Source organism: Salvelinus namaycush, chromosome 11 (genome assembly GCF_016432855.1).
Source record: "Salvelinus namaycush isolate Seneca chromosome 11, SaNama_1.0, whole genome shotgun sequence".
NCBI lineage: Eukaryota > Metazoa > Chordata > Actinopteri > Salmoniformes > Salmonidae > Salvelinus > Salvelinus namaycush.
The window spans coordinates 4,056,945-4,076,833 of record NC_052317.1 but is presented as its reverse complement, the minus strand read 5'-3'; the positions used below and the strand labels follow the sequence as shown (position 1 = coordinate 4,076,833).

Genomic DNA, 19,889 nt, shown 5'->3' with positions numbered 1-19,889 from the left:
TGCTCGACTGAGGGACCTTACAGATAATTGTATGTGTCAGGTACAGAGATGAGGTAGTCATTCAAAAATCATGTTAAAAACTATTATTGCACAAAGAGTAAGTCCATGCAACTTGTGTGACTTGTTTAGCAAATGTCTATTCCTGAACTTATTTAGGTTTGCCATAACAAAAGGGTTGAATACGCATTGATTCAAGACATTTCAGCTTCACATTTTTTATTAATTTGTCAAAATAAAAAATATATTTTGACATTATGGGGTATTGTGTGTAGAGGGACAAAAAAATTCTAGCAATTTAATAAATGTTCAATTTAAGCTGTAACAACAAAATGTGGAACAATTCAACAGGTGGGAATACTTTCTGAAGGCACTATACACAATGGTTAAGTTTTGGATTACAATCATGCTGATTTGCCCACTAACACGGGATTGTAATGAACTGATTGCACTCTATCCAATCGTGGCAGCAGAATCTCCAGACAGTGGGACAGACCTTCCCATTATGACGTGTTGTCTTGTTTACATAAGGCAACACGTCACCATGTCATGTTGAACGAACACTTGACCCCTAAGCCCTTCATGGAGTGACCACTTCCTGATTTGCTTGATTGTGATCACGCAAGTCTGCCAATGTTTGTTTTGGGAAAAATATATAATTGAGACTATGCGCACTTACATCCCAACTGCCAGTTGTCAATACTCAAATTCAAAACCCATTAGCGAGCATCTTGTGTCCTGCTGCAACCTATTTTGGAACTTGACTCGCTATGAAACACTGATAGACACACCCACACTCAGTGAAAAAGTTGTAAAACAAAAAAGGTACAGAAGGACACACTCTGCTACTCGTCTGTGACTTAGCTAACGTGGCCTGGCTTCTCAATGTGCCCGCTAGCTACTACTAACTACCTTCATTGACAAACAAAACACAAAGATGGAACTATCTAGTGATTTTGGGCATAAATAAAGCACAAGCTACACACTGTTTAACAGCTTGCTGAAGATTAAGTTGTAGACATGTTCTCAGAAATCCCTCCTGATCAGTCAGCAGCTGCTAACTCGATACTGTCTGCAGTAACACATCCACATCGTACCACACCCTAAGACTTCATTTCTTAGTGTTTATGAGCAGCAGAAAAACAAATACGGAACTGCCTGAAATGTGAAAATAAGGTCCATTACGTAACTAGACCCATAGAGATATCCAACATTTAACTAACTTTCCCAGTCAGTGTGTGTTCAGAGATAGATCATTTACAAAAACTAAAAGCCACATGTTAAATGGACATTACTAACTCAAAACCCAACCCTCAAATATGCCAAGGAAAGTGAGTTCCCTAAAACAAAACTGATCTAAACCCATGGAATTCCACATGCTCTCCTGGCTATAGCCCATGCTTGAGAAATACAGTATAAGCATTCTGTTCCACAAAGACTAGTCCACAACCCATAAATGAACTAATATCAGCGTATTGTATTGGGGTTTAAAAAATGATAGGTGATGACATTTGTTTGCAAGAAAGTAACGTCTAAGCAATGAATAAGACAGTAGCCTAGAGAGTAACATGAGAAGAATGCAATTGTTAAATTTACAGTTGAAGTCGGAAGTTTACATACACTTAGGTTGGAGTCATTAAAACTCGTTTTTCAACCACTCCACGAAGTTCTTGTTAAACAAACTACAGTTTTGGCAAGTCGGTTAGGACATCTACAGTGTGCATGACAAAAGTAATTTTTCCAACAATTGTTTACAGACAAATTAATATACTATCATAACTCCAATGGGTCAGAAGTTTACATACACTAAGTTGACTGTGCCTTTAAACAGCTTGGAAAATTCCAAAAAATGTTGGATGTCATGGCTTTAGAAGCTTCTGATAGGCTTATTCTGCCCTTGAGTTGCGTTCCCATGCAAAACTAGACAGATAGCTAACAACTAAGTCTTCAATAAAATTCCCAAAGCGTGACTTTTCTTGAATGAATATATTGAAAATGTTTATGTTGTAAAACTGCAAAATACATTAAAGAATATACGTTAGTATTCAGTTCAGACCGACATACTGTAGCTGTACATTATACATTTGAAGTTGCATGAATACAAAGCACGTGCTAAGGTACCATGCATCTGGCATGATGCCAAACCATATAGTCAATTACCATATGAGTAACAATTAGCTAACTCCTTTCATTACTCTAATAATGTACAACCATCTATGTAGAATAACAAAGCATATTACACTAGAATCGGTAACAAAACTACAGTATTGTATATTTTACAATTCGTTTGCATGACGCACGAGCAAAGTAATACAGCTAACGGCATACATGAAAGGCAGTGCAATTTGTGTGAGTAAATGCAACCAACCAACATTGATATGTAAACAACTCTATCAATAACAAGATTATCATCACTAGCTAAATGCTTGAATCGAACTTACAAACAAATATTTTCCAAGGCTGAAGCGTGACAAGAAATAACTACACTGAAAGACCTGCACCATAGCGTTGTTTTTAGCTGCTTCTATGCGCGCAGAACGAATTCTCTACTTCCTGTTTGCGTACATTCTAAGTACCAGAAAGCTCCACTAGGGGGCAAATAACACCATGGAACACAATGAAAATCCATCTTAACCATTGTAATAAAATAATCTGTTAACAGGATGGCAGCACAAGGCTAATTGACATCATTTGAGTCAATTGGAGGTGTACCTGTGGATGTATTTCAAGGCCTACCTTCAAACTCAGTGCCTCTTTGCTTGACATCATGGGAAAGACCTCAAAAATAATTGTAGACCTCCACAAGTCTGATTCAACCTTGGGAGCAATTTCATTACACCTGAAGGTACCACGTTAACCTGTACAAACAATAGTATGCAAGTATAAACACCATGGGACCACGCAGCCATCATACCGCTCAGGAAGAAGACGCGTTCTGTCTCCTAGAGATGAACGTACTTTGGTGCGAAAAGTGCAAATCAATCCCAGAACAATAGCAAAGGACCTTGTGACGATGCTGGAGGAAACAGGTACAAAAGTATCTATATCCACAGTAAAATTAGTCCTATATCGACATAACCTGAACGGCCGCTCAGCAAGGAAGAAGCCACTGCTCCAAAACAGCCATAAAAAAGCTCGACTATGGTTTGCAACTGCACATGGGGACAAAGATTGTACTTCTTGGAGAAATGTCCCCAGGTCTGACGACACAAAAATATAACTGTTTGGCCATAATGACCATTGTTGTTTGGAGGAAAAAAGGGGAATGCTTGCAAGCCGAAGAACACCATCCCAACCATGAAGCACAGGGGTGGCAGCATCATGTTGTGGGGGTGCTTTGCTGCAGGAGGGACTGGTGCACTTTACAAAATAGATGGCATCCTGAGAAAGGAAAATGATGTGGATATATTGAAGCAACATCAGTCAGGAAGTTATAGCTTGGTTGCAAATGGGTCTTCCAACTGGACAATGACCCCAAGCATACTTCCAAATTTGTGGCAAAATGGCTTAAGGACAACAAAGTCAAGGTACTGGAGTGGCCATCACAAAGGCCTGACCTCAATCCCTAGAACATTTGTGGGAAGAACTGAAAAAGTGTTGGAAATTTCACATTCTTAAAATAAAGTGGTGATCCTAACTGACCTAAAATAGGGAATTTTTACTAGGACTAAATATCAGGAATTGTGAGAAAGTGAGTTTAAATGTATTTGGCTAAGGTGTGTGTAAACTTCCGACTTCAACTGTATGTAGATATCCTAAACTAAATTGTTTTGATAACTTTCAAACTTTCATTGTCATTCCTAGCTGTTACAGATATACTGTGCCTATCTGCATTTTGTCTGGTGATAATTGGGGCTACCTTGGCAAAAATGGTGGTCATACCTGCATGAGTGGTGTCCCATATACAACAGGAGTTCCCTGATCCTGGTGCAGAATACATATGGTTTCTCCCTCCCCATATTTACTAATACCATTCAATTCAATAATTTAAAAAAAGACAACACAAGAAGAAGTTGTGTCCAGTAAAAGTTTAATGCCAAGTGCCAGGTCTCTCTCCGTTTAGAGACTTCAGTGTCTGTCAGTCAGGACTTCATCACATCATCTTGCAAGTCTCCATGTGCTGGCTCTATACATGTTTCCGTGAACACAGTCACTTTTCTATTACCAATGGCAGTTAGGATAGGTCATATCTGACACACAAACAGGTACTTTGTTGAAGTTCGAACAGCTCAGATAGAACCTTCCCAATTACGGCAAAAGCATCTCCAGTCCATCTGTAGAAAATATTAGGCAGAGTTCGTCAGTGACACATGGAATGAAAATGGTGTTGCCATTACTGGACATTTGTGCTGTACAGTATTATTAGTAATCACGTCCTTGTGGATGTGTTGAGTGCCATGTCTCTCTGCATCTCATGCATATTGAAACACATGGTCACGGTTCTATTACCAATGGCAGTTATGGCTAGGTGATATCTGACACAAACATACAGCGCGCCTTCGGAAAGTATTCAGACCCTTTGACTTTTTTTCACATTTTGTTAAGTTCTTATTCTAAAACTGATTCAATTGTAGTTTTTTTCTCATCAATCTACACACAATATCCAATAATGACAAAACAAAAAAAGGTTTTTAGAAATGTTTGCTAATTCATAAAATAAAAAAACTGATATATACATAAGAATTCAGGCCATTTACGCAGTACTTTGTTGAAGCACCTTTGGCAGTGATTACAGCATTGAGTGTTCTTGGGCATGTCGCTACCAGCTTGGTACACCTGTATTTGGGGAGTTTCTCCCATTCTTCCCTGCAAATCCTCTCAATCTCTGTCAGGTTGGATAGGGAGCGTTGCTGCACAGCTATGTTCAGGTACCTCCAGAGATGTTTGATCGGGTTCAAGTCCGGGCTCTGGCTGGGCAACTCAAGGACACTTGTCCCAAAGCCACTCCTGCGTTGTGTTGGCTGTGTGGCTTAGTGTCGTTGTCCTGTTGGAACGTGAACCTTTGCCCCAGTCGAAGGTCCTGAGCACCCTGGAGCAGGTTTTAATCGAGGATCTATCTGTACTTAGCTCCGTTCATTTTTGCCTCAATCCTGACGAGTCTCCCAGTCCCTGCCGCTGAAAAACATCCCCACAGCATGATGCTGCCACTACCATGCTTCACCGTAGGGATGGTGCCAGGTTTCCTCCAGATGTGACGCTTGGCATTCAGGCCAAATAGTTCAACCTTGGTTTCTGACCAGAGAATCTTGTTTGTCATGGTCTGAGAGTCTTTAGGTGCCTTTTGGCAAACTCCAAGCGGGCTGTCACGTGCCTTTTACTGAGGAGTGGCTTCCGTCTGGCCACTCTACCATAAAGGCCTGATTGTTGGATGGTTGTCCTTCTGGAAGGTTCTCCCATCTCCACAGAGAAACTCTAGAGCTCTGTCAGAGTGACCATCGGGTTCTTGGTCACCAAACTGACCAAGGACCTTGTCTCCCGACTGCTCTAGGAAGAGTCTTGGTGGTTCCAAACTTCATCATTCTTAAAATGGAAGGAGGCCACTGTATTCTTGGGGACCTTCAATATTGCAGACATTTTGTAGTACACTTCCCCAGATCTGTTCCTCGACACAATTCCATCTTGGAGCTCTACGGACAATTCTTTCGACCTCATGGCTTGGTTTTTGGTCAGACATACTTGCTCAACTGTGGGACCTTATACAGACAGGTGTGTGCCTTTCCAAAGCATGTCCAATCAATTTGAATGTACCACCTGAGCTCAATTTCAAGTCTCATAGCAAAAGGTCTGAATACTTGTGTTTTTAATGGTTTTTAAAAAATACATTTGTATTAACCTGTTTTCATGTTGTCATTATGGGGTATTGTGTTTAGATTGTTGAGGAATTATTTTTATTTAATCAATTTCAGAATAAGACTGTAAAGTAACAAAATGTGGAAAAAGTCAAGTGGTCCGAATACTTTCCGAAGGCACTGTGCTGAAGTTTGAACAGGTCAGACTAAAACTACCTAATTCTGTTCTCCCTATCGACGACCTGGAGGTGAGCAGGCAAGAGGTGAGGCTGGAGGTGAGCAGGCAAGTGGTGAGGCTGGAGGTGAGGCCTTTGCCAGAGGCCGAATTGATGGGCAAAGTAGCGTAGATCAGCTCCTGGCTCCTCAAAGATGCAGGTCGGTCAGACACACACCACTGATTACATTATCAATGGTGGTTATGATTAGCCTGGTGGAACCAACCTGGTCGTTGCATTCACCTTCCTATTTCAGTGAGGGCATGTTTGGATGATGCTCCCCTTTCTGGTCAACTCTATGGTGCATGTTTTGCTGCAAAAGGGACATCTGCAGCAGGCAATCTTATGAGGTGGTGTTCACTGTGAGGACCTGTGACAGGGTGATATATAGACAGCCAAGTGGTAAATGGCATTTTGTTCTAAAGAAAGGAAAAGCTTTTTTATGATGCACTTCACAACCAAAATGACTCTACTAGTTGCATCTGCTTTGCTGGGGAATTAGCCTACTATTTTATCCAGCCGGGTATTTTTCACATAACATACACTACCTGTCATAGTCGAAGCCGTTTGTCATCAGGGCAGTAACTCGGGTCAATATCAAAGGTCTCATGATGGCGTGTCCTTTTCATAGGAGTCGAGGGAAACTCTGGCAACAACCGAGGTGGTGTCACAAGGGTAATTGTGTCGCATGACACTTAGTCGGAGGTCTTGCCTGACAAGCTGTGAAATGGCAAGTGAACAGTGAAATAAATTATTTTTGGAGGTCACTAAACCATTGCAATCACATTGCTGGACATGTTATGATACCCACCGTCGCTCCTTCTGGTAGGTCCCGGCATCCGTTCATGACCAGGGGATCAGTCTGGCACCCAACTATGCACTTTGTCTAACAGAAAAACGGGGTCAACGACTGTCATCAACCCTCAATTATAAACATAGTTTGAGAAATAACGTAACCTTGTTTGGAAGCTAATTCTATGCTTTACAGATGTAGGCTGACTGGCTCCAGATTGGATCCAGATTCAGGCCGGTGACGCCATTATACTATGCAACCAGCTGTGACATGTTTTGCTATGGCCCTGGGATGGCTCGAGTTTGTTGCTGCTAGTTAGTACATTGTTGTAGTCAGACACGAGTTAGCTAGTACCACCATAGCTGCAACCAATATTTATTGATGTCCTGGATATGGGGGTTGCACCTCAGAGGCTAATGTGACTGTTTCGTATAAATACACTAAATATAGGGCTGTATTCAATCTGTAAAGATGAAGCATTACATATTTCGCGATAAAAATGTAAAAGGTAATTTCTGATTGAGAAGCGTTTACCGTGAACCCAGCCTCCGCTAAAGCGGAAACGTTGCTTTCTAATTTAAATCACGCTGTAAAGCTGAACTTCCACGATATGGATTGAATAGAGCCCTTAGTGGCATGGAAATAGGATAACATATAATTAATAGGAAACTGCCATATTATGATGTAGTCAAATTCATTTTAGAGATGGCAATGTTGTCATTACTGTTACTAGCAAAGTTCGTAAAAAAATTGCTAGCAATGCTAAAATAGGTCAAATACGGTGATCCCCTCAATCTTAGTTAGCTGGGTAGAGTTATACTGTATCTAAAGTCAATCTGGCGACATCACAATCATGAAAAGAGGTTTTCCAACTAATAATTTTCTTGTTTTGTAATCTTTTTGTGTTTCCAAGCCAAATCTGAGTTGTACTGAGTTAGGCTAACGTTAGCCAGCTAGGTAGCTATCTAGATAGTTAGGGTAGCTAGCTAGCTAACGTCACTCGTCAGCTATGAGAGTGACAATGATTATCAAAATATACAGACGCATAACCAGCAATTCATGATCTAGCTACCTGTATACTCACCACCACTGGGGACCAATGAACTCCAACCACCTTCCGCATGATAGGTTCCATCGGCAGGGCATGCACACCAGTTGGCTGTGCATCCTGCTGGAAGCATGCATTGCATGGTCAATACGTACAGGGCTATTCAGTTTAAAATGGCAGCGATCCTTTGAAAATATCGGGGGCGATGAAACAACAGAGCCCCACTTAATGAGGGGAACGAGGTGGGCTGAGGGGCGATTTGCATGTGGAGTTTGACAAAAGGGGGCATGATTTGTTAACATTGTAATCCAAACCCAACCTTAAAATGTACTCGTTGTGACACACTAAGGTTCCAAACTCCGTTTTAGACGAGACTGACTTTATGACTAAAATTATCCTATTTACACTTTGTAGTCAATTCTGAAACTAGAATAAATGTTTCCGACTCATATTGATGCTACATAGGCCATTTTCAAAAGGGATTAGTTGATTTTTAGGGGCAGTCGCTCTGTATTGACACATTTTTTAATTATCTGAGTACTAAAGTGGGTGCTCCAAAAAGGTGGCGGATGAGGCAGATTACGCACCAGTAAAGTAAAGAGACAGAAGTCGCAGTGGAGAAAAAAAATCCCTCATTACTGCGAACAGGTCTTTGACAAAACCACTCTTCAAAGCTCATAAACAAACTTCTGCAAAAGCATTTCCCAGCTGCCCCTTCCCTGACACTTCTAGCCCAGAGGCGCTTTCTGGTATACAATACATTCTCATCATACAGGTAAAGCGAGGTCACTTTAACACCTAAGCAAAGTTATTTTCCTGGCACAAGGGAGCTTGACGGCTCCCCAGGGCTCAAGAGTCGTAAACTTCATTAATGCAGTGTATCAAAAGCCAGTCAGCAGGCAACCTTTCCAGGCCCGGCCTGTAAGACGGTCCTTATGGAGCTGGCAATTACCTGCCACATTAAAGCACAGAGGAAAGCGGGGAGCCTGTGAATGTGTGTTAGTTAGTTAGCTTAATGGACGACGACTCGGCCCATAGTACGTCCCAAATGGCACCCTAATCCCTATGTAGTGCACTACTTTTGACCAGGGACCTAGGGGGAATAGGGTGCCATGTGGGAAGCCATAGGCCTCACAGTGCCAGCTTTGAGTGAAACTGCGAAGGACTGGGGAGAGATTTGTGGGGGATTAAAATAACCTTTGTTTATCCAGAAGGCATTCCAAGAAGCAATTGTCCTTCTTCATAATGGATCTTTCGATAACAACCAGGTCAGGGAACATTTGGTAGGAACATAAGGTAACCCTCCTTCGCAAGACGTTCATGGCAACATTATAATAGTGATTTGACAGATGTTATGAATAGTAAAAGACAAGAGATGTTACGACTGATATATACAGTATACAACATGTCAATGACTGCTATAACATGCTCATGAGAAGTCTTACAATGTATTATAACGTACTTCATCATAATGCATTATACCTGCAGGCTTTAAGTAAAGTAAAAGAAAAAAAATCATGCTGTGGATGATTTGTTTGTTAATGATAATTGAGTGTTATTGTGTTGGTTTGGTTAAGGGGCTTGTGTTTTTCATATACAATACTAGTCAAAAGTTTGGACACCTACTCATTCCAGAGTTTTTCTTTATTTTTACATTGTAGAATAATAGTGAAGACATCAACACCATGAAATAACACATATGTAATCATGTAGCAAACAAAAATATATATATTTTATATTTGAGATTCTTCAAAGTAGCCACCCTTTGCCTTGATGACAGCTTTGCACACTCTTGGCATTCTCTCAACCAGCTTCACGAGGTAGTCACCTGGAATGGATTTCAATTAACAGGTGTGCAAAGCTAAAAGTTAATTTGTGGAATTTCTTTCCTTCTTAATGCGTTTGAGCCAATCAGTTGTGTTGTGACAAGGTAGGGGTGGTATACAGAAGATAGGCCTATTTTGGTAAAAGTCCATATCATTTTTTTTTTTATTTAACCTTAATTTAACTAGGCAAGTCAGTTAAGAACAAATTCTTATTTACAATGATGGCCTACCGGGGAACAGTGAGTTAACTGCCTTGTTCAGGGGCAGAACAACAGATTTTTCCCTTGTCAGCTCGGGGATTCGATCCAGCAACCTTTTGGTTACTGCTCTAACCACTAGAATACCTGCCGCCCTTATGGCAAGAACAGCTCAAATAAGCAGAGAGGAACATCAGTCCTTCATTACATGAAGGTCAGTCAATCAGGAAAACTTCAAGAACTTTGAAAGTTTCTTCAAGTGCAGTCGCAAAAACCATCAAGAGCTATGATGAAACTGGCTCTCATGGGGACTGCCACAGGAAAGGAAGACCCAGAGTTACCTCTGCTGCAGAGGATTAATTCATTAGAAAGTTAACTACATCTCAGATTGCAGCCCAAATAAATGCTTGAGTTCAAGTAAGAGACACATCGAGGAGTGTGTGTGTGTGTTTGTGTGTGAGAGAGAATCAGGCCTTCATGGTCAAATTGCTGCAAAGAAACCTCTACTAACGGACACCATTAAGAAGAAGAGACTAGCTTGGGCCAAGAAACACGAGCAATGGACATTAGACCGGTGGAAATCTGTCCTTTGGCCCGATGAGTCCAAATGTGCGATTTATTGTTCCAACCGCCTGGTCTTTGTGAGACGCAGAGTAGGTGAACGGATGATCTCCGCATGTGTGGTTCCCATCGTGAAGCATGGAGGTGGTGGTGTGATGGTGCTGTCTGGTGACACTGTCTGTGATTTATTTAGAATTCAAGGCACACTTAACCGGCATGGCTACCACAGCATTCTGCAATGATACGCCATCCCATCTGGTTTGCAGTTAGTGGGACTATCCTTTGTTTTTCAACAGGACAATGACCCAACACACCTCTAGGTTGTGTAAGGGCTATTTGACCAAGAAGGAGAGCGATGGCGTGCTGCATCAGATGACCTGGCCTCCACAATCACCCAACCTCAACCCAATTGGGTGGTTTTGGATGAGTTGGACCGCAGAGTGAAGGAAAAGCAGCCAACAAGTGCTCAGCATATATGTGTGTACTCCTTCAAGACTGTTGGAAAAGCATTCCAGGTGACTACCTCATGAAGCTGGTTGTGTGGATGTACTTTCCATTTTTGAAGGATCCTGCTGTGAAGCTTTCAAAGATAGCTTGGGATTCCTTATAAGGGTTGCTATTTGCCTTGATATCAATTTGTGCACTGTGAATCTGAAGAGGCTTGAGCGCAATCATTAAGGGTTGTTTCACTTCGCTCTCCATTCAGTCATTTATTAATCCACTTCAAGATCATTACCATTTTGCTCTCAAGGCAATATTTACAAGTAACAAAGAATAAATGCCACCACGTTCTCCCTCCTTATCTACCAAAAGGCTCCGGATCATATTTCAAAGCATCAGCATGCTCCCCGTTAAACGGTTAATTATAAAAAATGATGAGTAGTTCTCAGATCTTAAAATCTCCCCTTCATCAAAGGGCCCTCATAAGAAATATACATAAAATACAAAATTCCACTTGCATAATGAATATGTATACCCAGCGAGTCATGGCACTAGGGTTGTGGGCACTGAAACACCAGTGCTCACAAAACACCAGTGCCGAGCATGTCAAATTTGTAGTCCTTTGGTGTCAAGTTAGAAAAAAGAAAAAAAAAAAGAAAAAAAAAAGACATGAATCCCTACAAGAACAGCCAAGAAAATGACACATACCATCAGTGGTGTGACATTTGACTGCTGATGATATGCGACACACTGCTGAGCATTGTATTTTGGCGTCAAGATTGAAACAAGCATGAGAGAACTCCCAACGCTTCAAGACTTTCCAAGGTGGTCACACATTCCTATCCAAAACATCACATCCATGTTGTAACGTCTGACTACTGATTAGATGGCGTACACGTTCTGACCATGTGCGGAAAAGTCCAAAACAAAAAGCATGGGAGGGGGGGATTTTGCCAGCAATTGCCAGGCTCGGGTGAAATCATTAGATGGGGGTCCACGCTTCATCACGCATGTTAAGATTACACACACGCAACACTCCGGGCCCGGGGCTGCTGGGGCACTGGCGCGATCTGGCGACAGAAGAAACATTCGGTCCTGTCAAAACAGTGTGTGTGTGTAAATTAAAATGGATTACGGGGGCTCTGATCTGCAAAACTAATTTCCATGCTATTCTCCAAACGATCCTGTCCCGTGGGATTAGCGGGAAACAGTTTAATATATCCCAAGGCGCACTGGAACTACATCAGCGATAAAGCTCAGAAAAATAGGGAAACTTCTGGAATACTTCATAGTGAACAGAAATGACATTAAAGGGCCAATCTGGGATTCAAACCACAACAAAGCATTTACCTCTGCGAGTTATTTGGTCAACAGCTATTACAATGCTTTAGGGTTTCTTTTCAATTACATAGTTCACTAACAAGCTTATGTTTTGGTTTCTGATGGGGTAAGTCAGGTGAACTAAACTGATGACGCATTCTTAAGATATATTCTCCAACTGCTCTTAAATGCAAGTAAAACTAAATGCATGCTCTTCAACCGATCGCTGCCCGCACCTGCCCGCCCGTCCAGCATCACTACTCTGGACGGTTCTGACTTAGAATATGTGGACAACTACAAATACCTAGGTGTCTGGTTAGACTGTAAAATCTCATTAAGAATCTTCAATCCAAAATTAAATCTAGAAATCGGCTTCCTATTTCACAACAAAGCCTCCTTCGCTCATGCTGCCAAACATACCCTCGTAAAACTGACTATCCTGCCGATCCTGGACTTCGGCAATGTAATTTACAAAATAGCCTCCAACACTCTACTCAGCAAATTGGATACAGTCTGTCACAGTGCCATCCGTTTTATCACCAAAGCCCCATTTACTACCCACCACTGTGACCTGTACGCTCTCATTGGCTGACCATCGCTACATACTTGTCGCCAAACCCACTGGCTCCAGGTCATCTACAAGTCTCTGCTAGGTAAAGCCACGCCTTATCTCAGCTCACTGGTCACCATAGCAGCACCCACCCGTAGCACACGCTCCAGCAGGTATATTTCACTGGTCACCCCCAAAGCCAAATCCTCGTTTGGCCGCCTTTCCTTCCAGTTCTCTCCTGCCAATGACTGGAACGAATTGCAAAAATCACTGAAGCTGGAGACTCATATCTCCCTCACTAGCTTTAAGCACCAGCTGTCAGAGCAGCTCACAGATCACTGCACCTGTACATAGCCCATCTGTAAATAGCCCATCCAACTACCTCATCACATACTGTTATTTTTATTTCTTTGCTCCTTTGCACCTCAGTATCTCTAATTGCACATTTTTCTTCTGCACATCTATCACTCCAGTGTTTAAATTGCTAAATTGTAATTATTTCACCACTATGACCTATTTATTGCCTTACCTCATTTGCACACACTGTACAGAATTTTTTCTATTGTGTTATTGACTATGTTTGTTTACTCCATGTGTAACTCCGTTGTTGTTTGTGTCGCACTGCTTTGCTTTATCTTGGCCAGGTCGCAGTTGTACATGAGAATGTGTTATCAATTAGCCTTCCTGGTTAAATTAAAAAATGTAAAAATGGCTACACATAATCAAGTTAAAAGTTTAAAAAAAAAATGGATGTACCAATCCCAGATTGCCTCATTTAATTGAAGGCACGGGCATTGTTTGTGGACTTCAGCCCATGCAGCTTTTCGCCGAATGTCTCTCTCCAATCTGTGTGTGCTTATTGTTATTGAGCGGTAATGTCCAAACCAACAAGCAATTTACCATACTACTCTGAACACTAACCCCACCCAATAGGACTTCCCAGCACATTTTTAAAAAATAGATTATTCAAATCATGGAGGACTTTTGAAAGAGCCTCATCTAATCTTGGAGGACTTTTGTTTCGGACAACCCGAAACTTCTGACATTCAATTCAATACCACTTGAAGAGAGACAGAAATATGCAGATGAGCGCTCATTGACATTTCAGCTGGCCAAATGGAAAGTCGTGGGGAGGGAGAGGGCAAACACAGTGAAGGACAAGGCTGGGAACAGGTCAGCATAATTAACTAGGTCAGCATAGTTCATGAGCTGATAGCCCAAACACAGGAAATGACTGAAATATGAGCGGTGAAAATGCAACTCTACCCATCCATTCCACACCATGGTGTAACTTTACACAAAACACGGCAGCGAAAGGCACACACACACACAGATAAATGTGTGGACATCCATTGAGAAAATGTTTCTCTCGACCAGTTATCAGCTGATGAAGCCTTACAGTAACTGACATCTGACCTACAACAAACAGTCGACCATAGTTTTTTTTTCTCTCAGTATTATACTCAATTTAACTCAGAAGTATTTTTTTTCACCTTGCCAAGTTCATAGCCCTAAAATCTCTCTCCTCAGATCAGTAAAACACAGCAAACACAGAGGACGAAGAGGTGCCATGCTACATCATCAGATACATACATCCCATTCAGGTGTAGGGTTACCTCTAGACGTTGATCTTGGGTCAGTTTCACTTTTCCCCTAATGGTTAAGAATAGGATTGGGGGAGCGGAAGCTGATCCTAGATCTGCACCTAGAAGAAACTTCACCCCCGGAGCTCCCATTCACCACATTGCAAAATGGCAAAATCCTGTCACATAACTCAGAACTTAACAGTAGAACCGCCAGGCCTTTCATCCTGTAAGTACCCGCTAGAGATTGTTGCTGGGTGTCCCCTTATGCGTCAGATGCATATCAACCCGTAAGGAGCAGCAAACATAAGCACCAACGCTTGATAAATAGTGCAGAAACAAATTGGAAAGCATGAATTGAATTTAGAAATATATCCATGTGAAAATATAACAATAGTTATTTGATTAGATAGAATTATACAAAACATATTCTTGAGTCTACAAAGTCCTAGTGAAAAACATAGGCCTAAAGCCAATTTTCGACACTTCCAGCCAATGACCCATCAATATTCTAACAGTCGAATAAATACATTTCATATACTGTACCCTCACAGTGGGCCACCAACAAAAATGTAAATAATGAACAAAATGGCATCACGTGATATTTTGGCAAAGGCACAGTGATGCTACGTCGCTCTCCAACCAAGGTGCATGAACTAAAGCGCAAACTGAAGTCAAGATTAAATTCAGCAACTTCAGAGGGGCATCCTACGAATAAAGTTTGAGGAGTTAGTGAGGTAACTTTGGTCAACTCTGAGTTCAACTTGGGCTAACCTGTCATACGAATGTGGCTCACCTTTTAGTCAGGTTAAACAAATCCTTCAGAATGAACCTGCTCCTGGGCAGGCTAACTCAGGGCTAACTTCATTTATACTGAATAAAGTGTCTGAGCCACAAGTTGAGGACCAATGAAATCAGATCCCCCTCCCTCTCGCAAAGATTGAGTCATCATCCCCTTCATTTGAGGAAGACTGAAAATATTTTATTCAATCAAATGTTTTTGTGTTACTTTTATGCAAGATAACTTTTCTTTCATGTTGATTTCGGCACAAATGAAAATGTGGTACTGAAACGCCAATGGATTGATGTTTCAGTATTGTCTCAATGAACAGTTCAGTGTCCGACTAGCCACGTGTGACATGCACGCATACTTGCAAGCCTGCTAGAGTTAGCGGCAGTATCCACCGTCGTAGTACGGATGAAGCCTAGGCTGGATTTGTGAAATTGAAGCTGGCTAGCGTTAGAAAACCCTGAGTAGATCTAGCTTGCTTCATAGGATACCCGTCTGGACAGTGGAGGTTGACAGAAATGCTTCTAAATACCCCGGTTGGTCGGAGCAATGAGGAAGCATTTATTGTGGAAGCAAGTTCCACTGTCCTCAAAGACTGCATCATTTTTGCATGCCATTTTCACATGCAAACGATTCATATGCGATATCGGTAGTTCAAGGAAAAACTTTCCAGAAGAACTGACATTGTACATTCGAGGCCTTTGCGGACGCAGTACACTGTGGGCATGTTACAGATTGTCTCTTCAACAATAAAGACGGTGTGCTGCATCCGCAAAGGCCTTGACTGTGGCTTTAACTCGACATTTGAAATGACAAGAAATAGGTTTCCTTTTCATTCGACTGACTTAATGACAAAGGAAAGATAAACACGCACACTCAATGAGAGGGGCCAAAATATAAAAGTTCCCTTTCATATGTCATGACTTCCTTTAGATTTCACAATAACACCACACAACACTCTTACACGAAAGTCTCATTGACTTGATTGACTCATTGGTGTTGAGTCAATCAATTTCCATCAATGTAATCCAAGAGGTCATGACTTAATACTATCTCATTCATTACGTATTTGCCACAGACAAACAAGGAATCTAATAAGGTTACATAATTCGGATTTCATTCATTTGACAATGCAAGACAGAGAACATGCTTCATTAAAGGCCCAATGCAGCCATTTTTACATCAATATCAAATCATTTCTGGTTAACAATTAAGCACCTTACTATAATCGATTTCCCCCCCAAAAATGGGACAAAATAGCTTTTTAGCAACAACAACAAAAATTCTCAAGCAAGAATTTTGATTAGGACTGTCTGGGAGTGGTCTGAGTGGGGAGGGGAAAACTGAAAACTAGCAGATATTGGCAGAGAGGTTTGGAACTATTTTTGTTATTGGTCCATGTCACCATAGAAAGCCACCCATGCAAATCTGCTGATTATAAGGCCCTGTGTAGATTGTATTGTCAACCAGAGACTATCAGGATATAACACTTAAAAAAAATATATATATATATATATATATATTTTTTTTTTTATCACACATTTACTGTGTTAGTTTCAGCTGTTGTACAATATGATACAAAACACCAAAAAAATGAATTTTGACTGCATAGGGACTTTAAAATCACAATATTTCTTTAGTTTCACTACGCGGTTTCATTTTGAGAACGTGGTTTCATAACAGAGAGAAAATGTTTAACAAACAATTCATGGCCTACAGGGTAGTTTATATCGTATACACACTCAGTATATAGACCAGTGGAGGCTGCTGAGGGGAGGACTGCTCACAATGTCCGTAATGGAGCAAATGTCCGTAATGGAGCTCCCCTACCAGCCTGTCCTCCCAAGTTAAGGTGCCACCAACCTCCTGTGATATTACCTTTATTTAACTATTTAACTAGTTAAGAACAAATTCATATTTTCAATGACGGCCTAGGATCAGTAGGTTAACTGCCTTGTTCAGGGGCAAACGACAGATTTTTACCTTGCCAGCTCGGGGATTCGATCTTGCAACCTTTCGGTTACTAGTCCAACGCTCTAACCACTGGGCTACCTGCCGCCCTATATGGACAGAATACTATGTAGATTCCCATCTGCAGAGACCGTGGCCTGAAGCACAGAATACAAACCAACCAACCAAAACAAAACCTACCAAAACTCAGGAGGGATCTTCCGTTCCAAGTTCTGCTGTAGTTGAAAGCTCCATTGGCTTCGGTATGTGGTACCTGCATGTATCTCCTGATTCTCCTCATGGTCACCCCAAAAGGATCCACTGGTCCTCACAAGCCACTGGTCCACTCAGATAATCCAAGAAGCTAATTCAGATGATCCAAGAACTCCCATGAACTGAACAAGGTATAGATTGCTCTACCTTACTGGACTGCAATAGAGCCCAACATGGCTGGGCTATTGGAGGTTGGATTCCATTGATCCGATCATAGTAGAAACTTCCGTGTCCACAGAACTTTATGATGTAACCGTTCCACCTCAGCAGAGCTACACAACTCAGAACAGTAGTCCAAGCAAGACGTCTAGATTTGGATCACTAGATTCAACAAATTGCCTTCCCACTTGTCTAAAAACCTATGCTAAATTAACGTGCTACTTTTCACCACAGACTCCAACACAAGCCACTCTCAACCTACTCTGTCAGTCAACACCTGCAGTTATCGGCCAGTCTGACGGAGAAAAGGAGAGAGGCCATTGGGCTGTTATCTGTGTCTGTCTGCCCCGGGTCAGGTTACTTTTCCTCATTGGACGGTAATGGAGAGGATAAGGTCATTACAACCCAGAAGAAGAGAAAGACCTAGAAAGTAAAGTGAGGGTATGTAAAGTGTGCAGAGTGTGTATGTATGTAAAACACACTTTAAATAAATTTGACCTGACCAGGATGAGGAATTGCAAGGATGACAGCGTGAGACTCATGATCCAGCATTAAATCCTTTATGTACAATTAATTCCCACTGAGCAACTATAGAGTGTTTAAGGCTAGACCTAGTATATTTGTACAATTTGGCCAGCATCAGATATTTATAGTAATAAACCTAATAAAAAAATGTCTCTACTCACACTTTCAACTCAACAAATGTGTTTGGTTGGAATTTTACAGACATGTTTAAAAAATAAATTTCTTTTGAAGAAAATCCATAACATCAATAAAACATCCTTTGGGGTAAATTTTCTTCTGGGAAAAGAAAATGGATAGTTTCCAGCATCCTCCAAAGCTTTGAAAATTAAATGGAGGCTTTCTTAAACGTGAGAGATGGTTTGTGTGATACAAAGCAATCCAACTGAGTTGTAGTCTGTACTCAAAGCTGTACTACATTTGAGTTATTTAGCAGATGGGAGAAATTAGGATTAAGTACTTTTGCTCAAGGGCACAGACAGATTTTTCACCTAGTAAGCTCAGGAATTTGAACTAGCGACCTTCCCGTTACTGGCCCAATGCTTTTAACCACCAGGCTACCTGCCGCCCACCAGGCTACCTGCCGCCCACCAGGCTACCAATAGATGTGACTTGTTTCAGGAAATTAGGCGTAAGTCGCGTCACTACTTTGCAGAACGGAAACTTTTATTTTTTTTTACAAACTTTTATGCCATCTGTAAATATGAATACAATTGTTAAATTACGAGCCTAGTTGGTTTAGCAATGAAAAGACAGGAACCTTCACACTAGCCAAGATTGGCTGAGCTAATGGATGGGCTGGACATGCCGAGAGAGGAGTTCGGATTGGTCTGCCATGTAGCATGGTACTGTCTATAACATGAGCTGCTCAGTATGTGTAGGTAATCCTTTCTAACGCGGCTATTTTGATAGATATCACCAAAAACTGGATATCAGAGTGGCGGTAACTCACCAGCATTACAACCAGAAATACAACTTTCCTGATTTGGATCCTTTGTTCGTACCCCTCAGGCCAATTGAATTTATCCCAGAGGCTGCTCCAAGATGCCGCCAGCGGAGAAGAGGTATTCGGAGTGAACTTCTAGTCCGACTTAGGAGTGCACACCATCCACCGCTTCAGAGGATATTACTTGCTAATGTTCAGTCCCTGGACAATAAAGTAGAGACTTTAGGGACAGTACCCTACTCTGTTTAACGGAATCATGGCTCTCTCCGGATATACTGTCCAGATCCATACAGCCACCTGGGTTCTCAGTACACGGCACAGACAGGAATAAAGAACTCTCCGGGAAGAAAAAAGGCGGTGGTGTTTGTTTCATTATTAACTACTCGTGGTGTGATTGTGAAAACGTACAGGAACTCAAGACCTTTTGTTCACCCAACCTAGAATACCTCACAATCAAATGCCGACCGTATTACCTCCCAAGATACTCTCTTCGGTTATAGTCAGAGCCATGTATATTCTCCCTGAAGCCGATACCACGGCGGACCTCAAGGAACTACATTGGACTTTGTGCAAACTGGAAACAACATATCCTGAGGCTGCATTTATTGTAGCTGAGGATTTAAAAAGCTAATTTGAGGAAAACGTTACCGAAGTTCTATCAACACATTGCTTGTAATAATTGCGCATCAAAAACTCTTTGTCCATTGTTCCTCCCCCTTCCAGGATGGCTACAAGGCCCTCCTTCGGCAAATCAGATCACGACGGGATTCTCCCGTCCTATAGGCAGAAACTCAAACAGGAAGTACCCGTGCTAAGATCTATTCAAAGCTGGTCTGACCAATCAGAATCCATGCTTCAAGCTTGTTTGATCAATCGGACTGGGACATGTTCCAGGTTGCCTCGGAGAATAACATTGATGTATACACAGA

General features: G+C 41.6%; 1 protein-coding gene across 4 annotated transcripts in view; it reads right to left on the bottom strand.

The window, feature by feature from the left end:
• Positions 1-19,889, bottom strand: part of efr3a (EFR3 homolog A (S. cerevisiae)) — a 221,032-nt gene that overhangs the window by 164,246 nt on the left and 36,897 nt on the right. Inside the window, exons 1-4 of one of the 4 annotated variants that reach the window (XR_005477722.1) lie at positions 6,813-9,190; positions 6,550-6,721; positions 6,228-6,371; positions 4,011-4,271 (exon numbers count right to left, since the gene is read on the bottom strand). The exons of 1 other annotated variant lie outside the window; for it this stretch is intronic. The gene's annotated coding sequence lies outside the window, so the exon portion shown is untranslated. Of the gene's footprint in view, positions 1-4,010; positions 4,272-5,906; positions 6,372-6,549; positions 6,722-6,812; positions 9,192-19,889 lie in introns of those variants that run through there. 2 more of the 4 variants (XR_005477720.1, XR_005477721.1) reach the window with 2 other exon arrangements.